Below are 16,169 nucleotides of genomic sequence, written 5' to 3' on the forward strand. Positions count from 1 at the left end.
CGGAATCTTTTAGAGCGCTCGCTCTGGTGCTTTGGACGAGCACCACCGCGATTGTGTTGCCCTCTGCTGGTTTGGAACGGTCGTGACTCTCTGTAAAAATGTCTGTGACTGTGGTGTTGTGGGACACCCTCTAAAGTCAGTTTTGAACAGTGTTCAGAGACAGAATAGATTGTGGGGTTTTTCACAGTCTTTTCAGAAATAGTCTTTTGCTTGTTGTAGGCTTTATGGGCTAGTTCTCGCAGCTGTTGTGTAGACATGCTACGTGGGCACACGGCCACGCCCAAATGGTAACTTAAAGTGGGATGTAGGTTTCTGAGGAACAGAGTCTTAAAGTTGATGTCCTGTTCCATCCCGGGCTCATTCCGTGCTCCGAAGAAGACTTGTCGGAGTCGGTTGTAGTAGGTCTGGGGGTGTTCACGCCGACCTTGCTTGAGGTCTACAGCAGCGAAGAAACCTTGATCGGAGTCTGGATCAGAGAATTCACGGATCAAAGCTTGCCGTAATTGTTGGACGTCCGTTTTGACAGTCTGAGGTTGACGGTCTAGGAAGCTACGAACATCACTGCTAGCCGTTATTCTTAACAGATACAAATTGTCCCAAGCTGTCATGTTGGCGACAGTTTGCAAGTGAAAGTCGATGTCTTTTAAATAAGCATGAACATCACGACCTTCTGCAGAATCTGGATCGAACATAGGAATGTTTCGAGCTAGCTTGTCAAGTTCTCGGGGGGTCGTGCCGTGGTTAGTGGCATGGGTTGTCTGAAGGGGTCCTCCCCCTTTTGCTGCTGACAGGTGTTCTGGAAAGCTGGCTGGTGATGTCTTGAGCCGTGGGCTTACATCTACCTTTTCAGCTCTGGGTTCTTGGCTGAAAGAATTGGAGTGGCGGGCCGGGAGAAACTCTGTGATGTGTGTTTCTCCGTTCCAGCTACTCTGCAGTCTGTAAGAATGTTTCAGCTCTCTGTGAACAATGTCAAGTTCGTCTTTGAGATCGTGTTTCTGCAGAGTAAGCTCATGGATCTCAGCTCGGGCCGCTTGCAAGTGTTTCTCGCAGGCCCTGGCTTTAGCGTCTCTGTCTTTTATTTCAGTCTCTGCTCTTGCAAGGAGAGCTTCACCTTGTTGGAGTTTTTCGTCGAGTTCTCTTCTGGTTTCTTTCGCCGACTGTTCTCTTTGGTCTGTGTCAAGGCGAAGATCTTGCAGGGTATATTGAAGTCTTTCTACTTCTTTCTGTAGCTCGGGATCTGTGGCGTCCTCTTTCTCGCGCTGGTACTGGGTCTCGAGGAGGAGCTGATCTAGACGGCTCTGGGTTCTGGCCTGGTCCTTCCGGGCCTCGTCCGCTTGAAGCTTTAGCGCTGCGGCTTCCTGCTCCAGGTCGATGTTGCTCCTTTCGTTGAGCTGTGCTTGGGCAACGAGATTGTGGGCGACGCTTCCGACGATCCTGGCCCAGTCTTTGTAGTTGTAGCTCTGTGTCGGATCCTGGGTTATCAGCTTGTCTAGCTCGGCGTCCAGTTGCTCTTGGCTCCGGTGCTGCAGGTCCTCGGTACCCTCGGGCAGGAAGGGGGTTGTCATTGCTCTCAGCCATGTCGAGAGGTTGTTCCAGCGAACTACAGGGCTGGATGAGCGGGACATACTGGCTTACTGTAGGCGAGAGAAACACAGCACACACACAGAGACCAATGCAAGTTCGTTCTAAGGCTAACGAGCTATGCTAATACGGCTATGCCGTCTATTAGAATTTGGGCTAACTGATGCAGACAGTTAGACTGTGCCAATTAACTCGGGTCGACAAAGGACCTGAAATGGAGATTTTGGCAGGCAGTAGCCTGGCGGGTCACGTGTTGTGACGCCGGCTCTGGTTGTCGCTCTACTTATTCAGTTTTCCTTGGTGGCTCTCACAGGTTACTGTCTTTAGGTGAACTGAAAGAAACAAATCACAACAAAACAAAGGATAGAAAAGATCAAAGTGAAACAAAACACTAGTGATGACTAGGTCTGGAATTAAATGAAACAGAATAGTAACACGGTACGTGTTAGAGAGGATAACGAGACCTAAGCTATTACCACTGCTAGGGTTTAAGATAGGGCCAACAGGTGAGTGGGGCTATCGGGGCAGGAAGCCTAGGAAGAGGGTGTGGCTTGGAGAGGAAAGGTGGGTCAAAACACTTAAAATATATCCGGGGGAATATCTAATATTCTGGGGCTTATACTAAGTGAATGGGTTTTATCACATTTAGTTTACCTGATGTGAATTGAGGCCACTCAGGTGGAAACCAGTGGCTCGGTCAACCTCTCCGACGGTTCTCCAACACTTGACCGCAGTGCCCTCGGGCAGCCTCGTCTCTCGGTACCACGGTGTGCCCACTCAAACCACTCACGACTTTAAACACAAAGTGGCAACGCCAAGGTGTCAATCATCAGACGGTACGGAAAAATTGAGTTTTCCTCGGAACTCTCCTTTCGGAGTGGTCCTTTCAGCAGACCCCAGTTCGAGTGATTGTCTCAAAATTGCCTTGTGTGCCGCTGGCGTTGACTTAACCTTTTGGCGGGCCAAATTGCTGATGTTGGTGTGGCGTGGCACATTCGGTGGTACGAGATTCGGAGGTGTCCGAGACTCACGCACGGCCAGCGTCAGGTAGCGTCGGACAGGTGAGCTCGCTTGCCGGAGACCAAGCAGAGATGGCTGTCAGATCACAAAGGGAGTACTACAATAAATACACAGAAGGATGAACAAGGGAAACTTAAAGTGAATTAAGGCTTGCTTGTTTAAAACCAATTGAGTAGTTATGTATGTAGAAAGGAGAGTCAAAGGTTTTACTAAATAATGATAAAACAATAGGAAGTTATGATAATGTTAATTATCAAAATGACCTAACCCGAAAGAGAGAGGAAAAAGAATAAAAATAAAAATTGAAAATCAAATTCAAAATGAAATGGCAGGATGAACCCAGGAGAAGAGGCAGGCCGCAGTAGTGGGTTTTCACCACAAGGGGGCGTGCTCCCTCTCTGTGCTCAACCTGGCAAATCGAAAACTTAATTCAAATTAAAAATTCAAAACTGAAAAAACAACAAAAAAAAAAAAAAAAAAAATCGGAATGATATCCTATACTAATCCAGATACACTAAAGTATCAGTCCTATTTATAAAAATAATCAGGAGAGAAAGACGATATAAAAGAGTGAAGGGAGGAAAATAGTGATGCCGACTTAGTATCCACAAGGCCACACGATGGTGCTGTTTCCTCCAAGTGAATATCAGTGGCTGAAATAGAAACTCAATTTAAATTTGAAATTCAAAACTAGTTTAAATAAAATTTAAATGAGCATGTAAAGAAAGTCTAAAAAGGGAGCTCATAATCATATCCTATAATAAATTAACGATAACAGTGAAGTATCATTAATAACTATAAAAATAATCAAAAGAGAAAAGTAGAAATAAAACAATTCATGACAGGATTTGAAAAGAGAGAAACGCGAGCTGAGTGAACCGGCCTCGCGGGAGGGGGCCACTAGGTGCCGTTGTTTCCTCTAAGTGAATGCTGGGCTGGGATTTAATTTAAGTTTTAATTCAAATCTTGTTTGAACCAAACTCAAAGTAAATGTACCAGTCGAAAGCAGGAAAATTGTCTAACACGAAATAATATTTGCGCGAGCAAAAGCTGTAAATGCAAATTATTATTGTGGTTTAGACCATAAGTTCACTAATCGCAGGGAGAGTGAAAATAGCAGGAACAGAGAGCATGCCGGAACAATAAATCTATCTGTTAATGTACACACGATGGCGCTGTTGCGCAGAGTGACGTCAGGGGGCGAGGCGCAATCTTTGAGAGCTGCTGAACACTTAAAGGACACCCTCTGGTGTTAGTCAGCGGAATTACGACTTTCAGTGATTCAAAATCTGAGAGCATTTACGCGTAGATTTTCTGCAACAATCACAAATTAGACAGAGGTCTCGGCGGACCTTTTGGTGCTATTAATACTGCACAAGAGAGTATGGCGGGGTTTCTTCGCCGCAAATACTCAAATGTGGACAACAGGAATTGTACGTCTGTTGCACTCCCATACGCACTTTATCAAAATAGCACTTTATGATTTAAGTGTGTTGGTTTAAAAATTGGGTAGCTAATCCATTTTTTCGACCAGGAGTTTTATCGTTAATTTTTGAATATCACTGTGGTTCACCACAAATTCAATAACGACATTTGCATGCATGCAAGGCCTACGTTTAATAAGGAATCTCGCTTAGAAAACATATTTATTAATACCGGTAGTACGCACGTGAGAATTCTTCGTTCACAGTGATTTAAAACAAATATTAGAAATGTATCAACTGCAGAGATATTTCTTCATCTCTTAACAGGACATTTGTAATATTAAATACTGCAGTGTACGTAGCATTTAACAGTGCTAAAATCGTCTAGGCATATTTTAGCAACTTGTTAAAATGTACGTTAGGCCTACTGACTTCGGCTTTTTGCCTTGGACAGTTAGGAGTGAGTTCGCGTTAGCGACTTAACTCACAAATTCATAATTTCATAATGCGCAAAAATTATTAATAACCATATAAACAGACTGAAACTGAATATTGCCCATAAACAAAGTTTGAAATGCGTCGCGTTCTCCACCAAAACTGTAAGAACAATGAGTCGTACATTAATATTAATATTAGCTCAAATGATCTATAGGGAATTTTAATAATTAATCATGAATATGATTAATATTTTGTATGTTACAGTTAAATTAATTTATCGCAGCTGAACTAGATTGATATATGAATGATTACCATAACGGGTTATGGTTCGTCATTAATACATCAAATAGTCTTATTTCAGCTCGAAGTTATGGGATAACTTTAATGGAATTAATTTAGTTATCAAACAATCTGTTTGTCCAGCAAACATTGAATTGAACGTAAGATTAACTTAATTCTCAAGGAAAATTATCCTTCTTACAAACACGAGAAAGAGTATCTTTTCCAGGCCTTGAAAAGACAACTTTCTATGTTTGTAAAATTAGCTTACTTAAATCGTAGGCTACCAAGATAAAGCATATAGCTAAGATCGAACATTTCAGGGACTGAGTAACATGGGCAATTAAAAACAGAGTCAGTCAAGGACATATGGAATTTAATAATTGGACCAATACATCGAACTAAGGAATATATCAAACTACACAATACACACGGATTATATGTCTATGTACATAAAATACAGTTAAACAATACAAGATAACGAATAACGAAAATGAGAGAGAGAGAGAGAGATAGATAGAGAGAGATCGGAAGATGCGAGAGATGGAGAGAAGGATGGGGGACGAGATCGGAAGTGAAAGCAAAAATCTGCGATCAGAGATCGCAGTTGGCTATGGCAAAATCACAGACAGTAACCCTTAAGACACAACAAAGAAATCACATCATAAGTTCAATTCAATAATCGATACTTGCATGGCATATGGTTCTCGTTGTATGAGGTGTGTAGGACCGCAGGGTTCTGCGTGTCTTTAAAAGCAGCGCGAGTCGTCTGAGGGGAGGCGTGCGCGTGCCGTCTTCCGGCGCGCGTGCGAGCGCGGGAGCTTCAAAGAGTTGCCGGGAATGATTCAGGCGACGTTCATTCAGCTCGTGAATGAACAGAGGCGAAGAGGAAAACGAAACTAGACTATAGAAAAACATAAAAGAAATAAATAAAAAGAAAAGAGAAGCAGGCCGAAGCCGGTCCGGACTTGGGTTTTGGAGGAGGAAGGAGAGTGTAGGAATGAGAGAGAGAGCGAGAGGATTTTCTGAGTCGGTCTTTTATGGACAATATGGGTTGACGCCTCTGTTCGCGCGAACAACCAATGAACGTCCAAAGGTCTGAAGCGGGAAAAATGTCTTTGTCTTTGGGGCCACGCCCACTCGGATGAGTCATGAGGAGATGAGCTTTGAGCTGTTCGGCTCCCGAAATATGAAAAAGTGTAAAATAATGCACATTACTTCATTCTGCTATCGAAATTCGACTCTGTTAGATTGAGAGAATTTCAACGATATCACACACGTCATATGAAGATTAAGAAAATCAAGTTACATAAGATATGCATATTTACAAGCATTTTAAAGTTCGTTTACATGTCTAGAAATAAGATTTACCCAAAATGTGTTGTACCCTGTAGGGTACAAATGGATATGAAGCTTGAGGAACTAAACACGGTACACACCTGATTTGTCTAACCTTATTACCAAAGTTTACCAGAATACACAAACTACACCACGTAAAAGAAAAATTATGAGATGGGAAATTACATCCATGTTTACATTTCTTCGGTGGTTATGCATATAGAAAATTTAGGATTTAAGTAGAAAATGTAGGATTTAAGTAGGAGTAAAGATTACCACGTTAATTCTGCTCCACTCCTAAAAAACCCAGTTGACATTCCATTAGGCAATAAAACAGCAAAGTGGGGGGAAGGCAATTGCCAGAGAATGTTGTTGAACATTCTCTAACTAAAACACTATTGATTAAAGAATACATTTCAAAACCACACCTCTAGAAAATCATAATTATTTGATCAAACAAATTAATAAAACATGCATACAGGAAGGTCAAACCCTAATCTGAGTTACATACATTAAAACTATATTTCTATAGGAGGATGTTTGTGTGTGTGTGTGTGTCTGTGTGTAGAAAGTTTCAAGTTTCGTTATCTCTCTGTGGACCAGAGAGGGGAAAGGGGGGGTTCGGAATGTCTCTGAGGTGAAATTAGTGTCGTAAAAGTCAATTGGCCGACTAGCTGGACCCAAAGCCTGATTTGCACTCACGAGTTCAAAGTGCACCAGCTTTTGTATTCAGGAAGAAATGTTTTTAGCAACACAGAGTATTTGAATTTGTTAATTCAAACCAACGACGAATGATTCGATAGCCAATGTTGTTACATGAAAATAATCTTTTTTAAACTGTTATTAAATTATATACAGAAAGCGATCAAAGAACGATCCCTATTCAATCGCCCAAGCTGTCAATCAAACAGCACAGCGCGAGCGAGCCGTGAGAGCTTATCTGGACACTTACCAAACTCGTGATGAAATAATGACACTGTTACACTACACAACAAAGCCTTTTCTGTGTATTCACATCGTGTTTGCATTGTGATTTGGTGTAAGCATTTGTGAGAGTGCAAAAATTGCGTTGCAATGATAAGATCTTTATTCACGCGATCAACAGACTGTCTGTCATCTGCTCAGTGCTCATCATGCTGCAACCTTTCATGTGATGGAATAGGTTTAAATATAATGCTTTAAACGATACTGTCCACGATTTGTTAATCTCGATAGCTTTAATAGTAAAAACGTAGTAAAAGTTTTCGAGAGAGTTCCTGTAATACTAGCTATTTCATTGCAAGCATGTCAGCCAATCACAGCAGTGGGCGTTTACACTGAAGTCTCACAGCAGACACGCCCCTTAAAACAGAGCGTTCAAATCTCAGGCTGAAATCAGGCTTGGAAAAATGGCTTTTATTTATAAATTATGACAATTTTTTATATAAAAATCATACTAACATTATAAGGGTACCCCAGGCAACATTATAAAATAATAAAACAATCCAGTTCATGACCCCTTTAAGAAAACTTAGCTCAACTGCCGTCCAAGTCTGCTTAGGTCAACAACAACAAGTAACCAACAAGTTACAATCAACAATGAGAATTTTAGCAACTGTGAGGCAGGAGAAGACAGTCTTGGCAGCCTGGAGTCAAAAAGGAGCTCAGCAAACTGGGTTTTCCTCTCCAGCTTTATCCACAAGCCTTCTCAACCAAGAACCAATCGGTGACAACCAGGAGATGATTGTAATTGGTGTCAGCTGGTCTTCATTTGCAATTAGGAGGGAGAAAGAGAGAGAGAACACAACAACAACAAAAAAACACCAAAACATTGTACACATAATAATTACGCCTTGGGACATAACACTTCATACCAGTCAGTTGAACTTGAATGACATTCTGGCATTGGTGACTGATAATGCATCATACTGTCTGAAAGCCTACAGAGAAGTACTGAAGGGAGTCATGCCTCACAGTGTCCATACAACCTGCTTATGTCGTGTCATCAATTTGGTGGGAGAGACCTGGCAACACTACAAATTCTTCAGTGAGGCTACAGCTCTTGTGATGTGGGTTAAGTCTGCCTTCTTCAAAAAGCCTGCAAGGAAGAGAAGATGGTTGTACTTCTTGACAATGAAGGAGGCTGAGAAACCCAAGGTACCCCCTGAGCCTGTAAGCACAAGGTGGAAGAGCTGGTTTGAAGCAGTTCAATACCATGCTGAACATGTCCACCTCTACAAGGAGTTCTTCTTAGCTGAGAAGTCTTCTGCTCAGGCAGTAAGAAACATCATTGAGCTGGTTGAAACCGATGAAAAACAAGAGGCCCTCCCCTTCAAGCTGACCTTCATCTCTGAAGGGTGTGGGAAACTGGTGACAGCTCTGACAGTGCTGGAGGGCACCCACACTCCTGTAGCAGTCTCTGCATACAACATCATGGAAGAGCTTGGTTCCTTTTTAGTCAGTGGAACAGCCAAAACCCTTGGCTTTGGGGTCAAAACTGATGAGCTGCTGAACCAAATGAGAATGCCAAAGAAAAGGGATATGTTGGATCACCTTCACGATGGATTTCACATTGCATTTGAAACATTTTCAAAGCACTGGGATGTCCATCCTGCCAAAAAAACATACAAGATGATCAGAGTGTTTGATCCCAGACAGGCTCCTGCTATGGAAAGGCATATTGAAGCCTATGGCACACTGTGGGAATTGAGGACCCCGGCATCTCCAGAGCTCAGTGAGCAGTGGGCCGCATATCAACACTGTGTCTCAGCTTCCTTGGACCTTGCTGACTACTGGAAAGGTACAAGCTAGTGTTGTCAAAATATCCGGTACTTCGGTACCAAGTCGGTACTAAAAAAATGTAAGCGTCACGGTACCAATTTTTCTTAAGTACCGGTGGTACCGAGGACCTGTTCAAACCCGGTTCCTTGATGTGCACGCATGCACTGAGCGCGTGCAGTTGCGCGTCCTCTTTATTAAAGTGCTGAGACATGGCGACTGGCGGTGCTGCTGATGTGGTGGCTGTAAATCCACTTGTTGATAAGAAAGGAGGAAAGAGACACATATGGAAATATTTTGGATGTGGCCGTTCACATAGCGCGTTTTTTGCGCATGCAGATTCCAAATGTAGGCGCGAGGCAAGCGCGCTCATAATAGAAACGATGCGGCGCGCTCGTTTTTCCAGGCACGCCTATGTTCATGGTTGCATAGCAACAACTGACGCCACGGGAGAGCAAGCGCTTGTGGAAAGAAGAAACTTGTCGATCTCCGAATGCAACGTTATGCCTGGCTCACACTACAGGAGGCCGATTTATGCCCGATTTACCCCTCCCGAGAATCTGAGAAAAAATCTTGTCGAGGACCTCGATCGGTTCAGATGTTCGGCGCAGATTATCTGGTAATGTGAGGCATTCACAGATCGAATCTTGCACCTCCCGATCTGCTCGCAGACACATCGGGGCCGCCCCGATAATATCAAACATGTTTGATATCTAGGATTATAAATCGGGCGTAAAACTATCATTACGTCAGTACTTCCACAATAGCCAATGAGAGACAGGTCTACAAGGAGACGGAAGTGACGGAACTTTTGACGGAACTTTTGAAAATGTCAACCGCGAAAGCAGCTGTACGGGTCCGGTGGACAACGGAGATGGAAGAACGGATGGTGGAGATGTGGCAACAGTATGAGTGCCTATTTAATGTCTCCTCAAAAGAGTACCACAACCGGAGCGACAAAGAGAAGAGCTGGGGAGAGATCGCTTCAGATTTGAACGTACCGGGTGAGTGTAGAAAGTTGCTAGCGCACTAGCTAGCAAATGTAAACATTAGATCTAGGTCAATGATCATCTGCTACATTCAGGTCTAACAAAAGATGAATTGCACAGTTAGTTTGTAATAATATTACTAATATTTAATGATATTAGTTCAGTTGAATTTAGAATTCTTTGAATGTCAGTGTCAGTGTATATTTTCAGTGGAGGAGGTGAAAACAAGAGCAACAACATTACGGACACAATACACCAAGCTTCTCAAACCTAAACCAAGTGGGAGTGTGGAGAAAGGGCTCACTCATAAGCAGGCTTGGCTGTTGAGGAATTTGGAGTTCCTCAAAAAACATGTTGCCCAACGCCCCAGTGCTTATTTGCATAATTAGATATTAATTATCAGTAAATTTTCATTTAGGGGTGAACTAATCCTTTAAATTCTTGCACTGACATAAAATTGTTTTTCAGCTTGATCAATCTGTCAAAGACTTGATTGACGGGCAGGACATGGATGACCACACCAGCGATGAGGACATTATAAATACATCCGAGGCACCAGGTAAAATAACAATTGTAAATGTAAAGACTAATAAAATGCTGAAAAAGTGATGACAGATTAGTTGTTTTGTCATTCAGGATGCCAGATGTCCTATTTTAAAGTTTGTACAAAACAGATCAAGCAGTGACATTTTCATAACTGGTGTATCCAAAATGGTCAATGTTTATGATAATGTCTTTATTCAAATTATTTATTTTATTAGTTATTCTTTACATATTATTATTCTTTTACATGTTATGGAGATATTTTATCATTTATAAATATTCTACTATATGCTCTGATATGTTTATTTCTAAATGGATTCGCTTCTGTGCTGTAATAACAATGTGATTTCTCTTACTTTAATTTTTATCTCATTAACCACAGCACCACATCCCTCTACCCAACAAAGGGGTGAAGAACTCACCACCTCTTTTCCCACTCCCAAATCGGGATCGAAACGTCGCAAAGGGGATGCAGATTCTATTGAGCGACAGAAACTTAATTTGTTACAGCAAGTTACTTAAGTTCTTGCCACTCCAGATCCTTACAGTTCCTTTGGACATCAAGTTGCTGTGGAACTTAAATTAATAAAAAATGTAAGCATACAGACCAGGGCAAAGAAAAAAATAATGAATGTTTTGTTTGAGGCCCAGGAAGCTGACCAGTCCACTCCATCACCATCCTCACACATTCCACCAGCTACATACTCACCTACACAAATGCTCTCCTCAACCCCTTTATACACACAGCCATACCATCAGCTCCTGCCTCCTCAGGGTCCGGCTCAGCCTCAAAACTATTTCAGGATGTTAGAAGATTTGGATGAGTAGTTGCAGATAAAATATGCTCAAATAAGTTCATCGCACATGCACAAAACTTCATTAAAGGGATAGTTCACCCAAAAATGAATATTTTGTCATTACTTACACACCCTCATGTTGTTCCAGACCTGTTTATGACCATTTCATTTTCATTTTTGGGTGAACTATCCCTTTAACACCTGAAATGTATGACTATGGCATTTGAGGTTACTGTAAGAGATGTGTAGTTCAAAGTGAAAGCTTTCGAAAGTTTTATGAATTAATAAATATTTTAAAATGTTGAGTTGGCAGTTTAGTACTTTTGTATGTTTAAAAAAATTGAATAAAGAGCTGAAATGTGATCATGAATACTGTCTTTATTTGAACCCTTGTGTTATGTTGCGGGTCAATTTGACCCGTTTAGATTTTCTAGTTGTTGGAAATACTGGTTAACCTATGTTTTTTTTCTTGATATTTTGTGACTTTTTCTCATTTATCATCATGAACATGCATGCAAAGTTTCAACATGCTGGTGTTTTTTGACATATACAAACAAAATTACTGTTCCTTTCGTGATGTTCGCGGGTCAATTTGACCCGCATATTTTAACGCTCTAAGGCAACTGTACGGACCCAAAATAATAACATTTCTTGGTTATATTTTGTTATTTTATTTTTTTACTACCTTATGAAGCTAAAAAATTACGTTTTCCACACTTATTTCAATACAGAAAAATATTTTGTCAGCCACAGATGGTAAAAATGACCTATCATTTATTTTTTCAAGCTACCTGAAATAATATTAAACCTTTTTTTTTTTTATATTATTATATTTTGTGACTTTTTCTCATTTATCATCATGAACATGCATGCAAACCCACTAAGCAAAATGATGTCCAAAAGACGTCTTTTCAACGTCTTTGTCACAAAAATCGGACGTTGAAAAGACGTCCACTGAGGGTCTAGAATGAAAGTTTTTATGACGTCTTTTTTTGACGTGTTCTGCACGTCCGATATAGACGTTCATCGAACCTTCGTACAAGGTTAAAAATAGTTCAGATGTGGCCATTGTGGACATATTTCAACATCATTTATTGTCTTATTTAGACATAATTACTTTGACTATTGCTGTCAGATGATCTCAGTGAGAATAAACAGAGGTTTAGATGTTGATATTTGTTTAATTTGAAGTGTCACCATTGTGGTGATCAATGTTTGCTTTAGTTGGGCTCTTGGTCCCCGTTCCTTTTACTTTAACTTTTATTTGACTGCTTTAATTGTGTGTTTGTAAAACACAAATGTTATGGCAGAGAAAGCTAATAATAAGTAAGATCAGCTGGTTTCAGCTTATGGTTGATAATGAAATCACCACAAAACAAGCATATAGTGTTGTCAGATGTTTTGGCATTCATAACCACCAACGTCGTGGAAATGCAACATTGGTGCGAAAAGCATTAAAATGATCACTTATTTGAAGGTATATAAAGCATGTGCACATGATGTTTTGAGCAAATGTATCATATAGTCACACACAGACATCAAGATTTTGGATATGATTCACAACAACGGTGACAATCAAAACAAAAAAGCTTGAGAATCAAGGATGAGTTTTGTACTATGAAAGCTACCCATCATGCATTGCAGCATGAAGCTTTTTTTTTAATTGTCACCATTGTTGTGATTCATGTGCAAAATCTTGATGTCTGTGTGTGACTATATGATACATTTGCTCAAAACATCATGTGCACATGCTTTATATACCTTCAAATAAGTGATCATTTTAATGCTTTTGGCACCAATGTTGCAGTTCCACAAGGTTGGTGGTTATGAATGCCAAAACATCTGACAACATTTGATGCTTTTTTTGTGATGATTTCATCATCAACCATAAGCTGAAACCAGCTGATCTTACTTATTATTAGCTTTCTCTGCCACAACATTTGTGTTTTACAAACACACTGTTACAGCAGTCAAATAAAAGTTAAAGTAAAAGGAACGGGGACCAAGAGCCCAACTAAAGCAAACATTGATCACCACAATGGTGACACTTCAAATTAAACAAATATCAACATCTAAACCTCTGTTTATTCTCACTGAGATCATCTGACAGCAATAGTCAAAGTAATTATGTCTAAATAAGACAATAAATGATGTTGAAATATGTCCACAATGCCCACATCTGAACTAGTTTTAACCTTGTACGAAGGTTCGATGAACGTCTATATCGGACGTGCAGAACACGTCAAAAAAAGACGTCATAAAAACTTTCATTCTAGACCCTCAGTGGACGTCTTTTCAACGTCCGATTTTTGTGACAAAGACGTTGAAAAGACGTCTTTTGGACATCATTTTGCTTAGTGGGAAGTTTCAACATACTGGTGTTTTTTTTTTTTTTTTTTGACAAATACAAACAAAATAACTATTACGTTTGTGATGTCCATCATAGGCATCTATTCGAAAGCAACTGTACAGACACAAAATAAAAACATTTATTTGATGTATCAACTGGTCATCAACTCCAGTTCTAAATTGTAAGTGTATCTAAAAGTGCTCTAACCCAAACCAAACACACTTGAAAAAGCTAAATCATGGTGTTCAGAATTAATTGCAAATTACAAATGAAAAATTTTGACAGACACAGATAGTAAAATAAGCTCTCATTTATATATTCAAGATATCTGAAATATATTGAGACTTTGACATAGACAGCAGGAAAAAATAGCTCAGATTGATTGATTAATTGTTCAGTTATGATGTTCTAAGCAAAAAAAAAAAAAAATTTAAAAAAATGTATATGCAAATATAACGTATATTCAAATTTTAAATAGTTTTAAAAAATGGTTAAAAAACATTTTCATTAAATCATATCTTCAGATATATATTTTTTGGAATATTTGACAAATGCTGATATTAAAAGTTTACAGTTTGAACCTGAATCTTTGTTGTTTTTCATAGTGTGATTTTTGAGGAATTGCATTGAATCCAATGCGGGTCAATTTGACCCGGACCATAAGGGGAGTGCACAGAATTCCAACATAACACAAGGGTTAATAATAGCAAATAGACATGCTGTGAGTTTAAATTATAATTTGTTTTTAAATAATTGCAATATTTTAAATACCACAAAAATATAAATGTAATCTAGCTATGTACATTATAATTTGTTTTTAAATAATTACAATATTTTAAATACCACAAAAATATAAATGATGTAATCTTCTAACTATGTACATTGCTGTGCTACACCTAGCTAACGCTTATGTTTATCAATTCTCTAAACGTAGTCTTCTTGCCATGGCACCTGGCCAGCAGGTGACGTAAAATAATCCTTCAGGACATCACTTTGCTGCTTAGCAGTGAGGGTGGGGTTTCGTGCCCTTCCAGCTTGCAGATTCTGCATGGCCCCCAGACCATCTCTCCTCCATGCTCCTAGTTGACTCTGTGGTCTGCATCTTCCCAGTCTGCCAGTGCTGGTGGCATGTAGGCCTCAGAACGGCGCTCACAAAGGAAGTTGTGGAGGCATGCTGAAGCCAGGGTGATCTTTGTAACACTGTCTGGATGAAGAAGGATGGTGGAGCGGAAAACTCGAAACCTATTGGCGAGAATGCCAAAGGCATTTTCTACAACTCTGCGTGCCCGTGAGAGTCGGTACACAGTAAATTCCCCGGTGTTAAATTTAACACCGCTCGGTGTTTATATGGGAACCACCAGCAGGGTGTTAAAAGTAACACTGATGCAGTGTTAGAGTTAATGAGATAATTAAGTTATTAATTGAGTGATGATTGAGCATTGAAGACACCTGATGATAACAAGCAGAATCACTGAAGAAAAGAGAAACACAAGAACTACAACTGACTTCCGTAAATGGAATCAACTAAAGATAAAAGACAACATTAAATCTCTGAAGATCTCAGCAGAGGAGGATTAAACAACTCCACAAACAGCATTACCAGCTTCACGTATTACCAACTAGTTATAGAGAATTAATAGAGGCGTAGATGTTGATGTTTTATTGGAAATAATACATTTTTGTAAAATCACCATTATTGTGATCAGTGTTTGCTTTGGTTGGCTAGTTTGAATCTTGGCTTTGTTAAGCAAGTTTGTGGACTTTGTAATAGTGTTTAACAAAACACATAATTTTGTTACAAAGAATGTCAGAAACAAAGATGATCAAGTGATATAGTTTTAACTGTCATGAAGTAGAATGATTCACTAATCTTAATCTAGTTGTTTGTTATTGAAAGATTAGGTTTTTTCACCAATGATAATTTCTTGCCACAGAACAGACATTCTGAATTATGACTTTCTTTTTGAACATGGCAGAGGATATTATTTAAGACGCACAAATACATCAAGAATTAGCATATGAATCTCAACAATGGTGACATGCTTCGTGCAGCAATGCATGCTGGGAACCACCATATTATAAAACTAATGGCTCCCAGCATGCATTGCAGCATGAAGCATGTCACCATTGTTGTGATTCATAAGCTGATACTTGATGTTATTGTGTGTTTGTTTGTCTACGGTCTATTTTCTCGCAATGTATTTAGAAGTTAAAATTCAGAATGTTTGATCTTTGGGAAAAAAAAAAAAGTGAAGATCTGTTAATAACAACTTTTCTCTTTTGGTCAGTTATGACATTCGTCAAATGATAATGTTTTTTAAATTATTTTATGATGATGAAATATATATTACTTTGCAACAAATTATGTGTTTTAGTAAACACTGTACAAAGACAAGAACTAACTTAAAAATATATATAAATTGTCAAACCACCCAACTAGAGGAACACTGATCACCATAATGGTAACCACACATTTTCAATAAAACTTCAACATTTAAAACTCTGTTCATTCTCAAAAAGAACTTCTGTAGATGAATGACAGAAATAAGGTCAAACTGGTTTGTAATAAGAGAGATTTCATGTATTTTCAGTTGATTTCATCTAAGGCTGTGTCTGGAAGTCAGTTGTAGTTCTTTTTTTCTCTCTCTCTTTT

Source organism: Squalius cephalus, assembly GCF_949319135.1.
Source record: "Squalius cephalus genome assembly, chromosome: 1".
In the NCBI taxonomy this organism is placed as follows: domain Eukaryota; kingdom Metazoa; phylum Chordata; class Actinopteri; order Cypriniformes; family Leuciscidae; genus Squalius; species Squalius cephalus.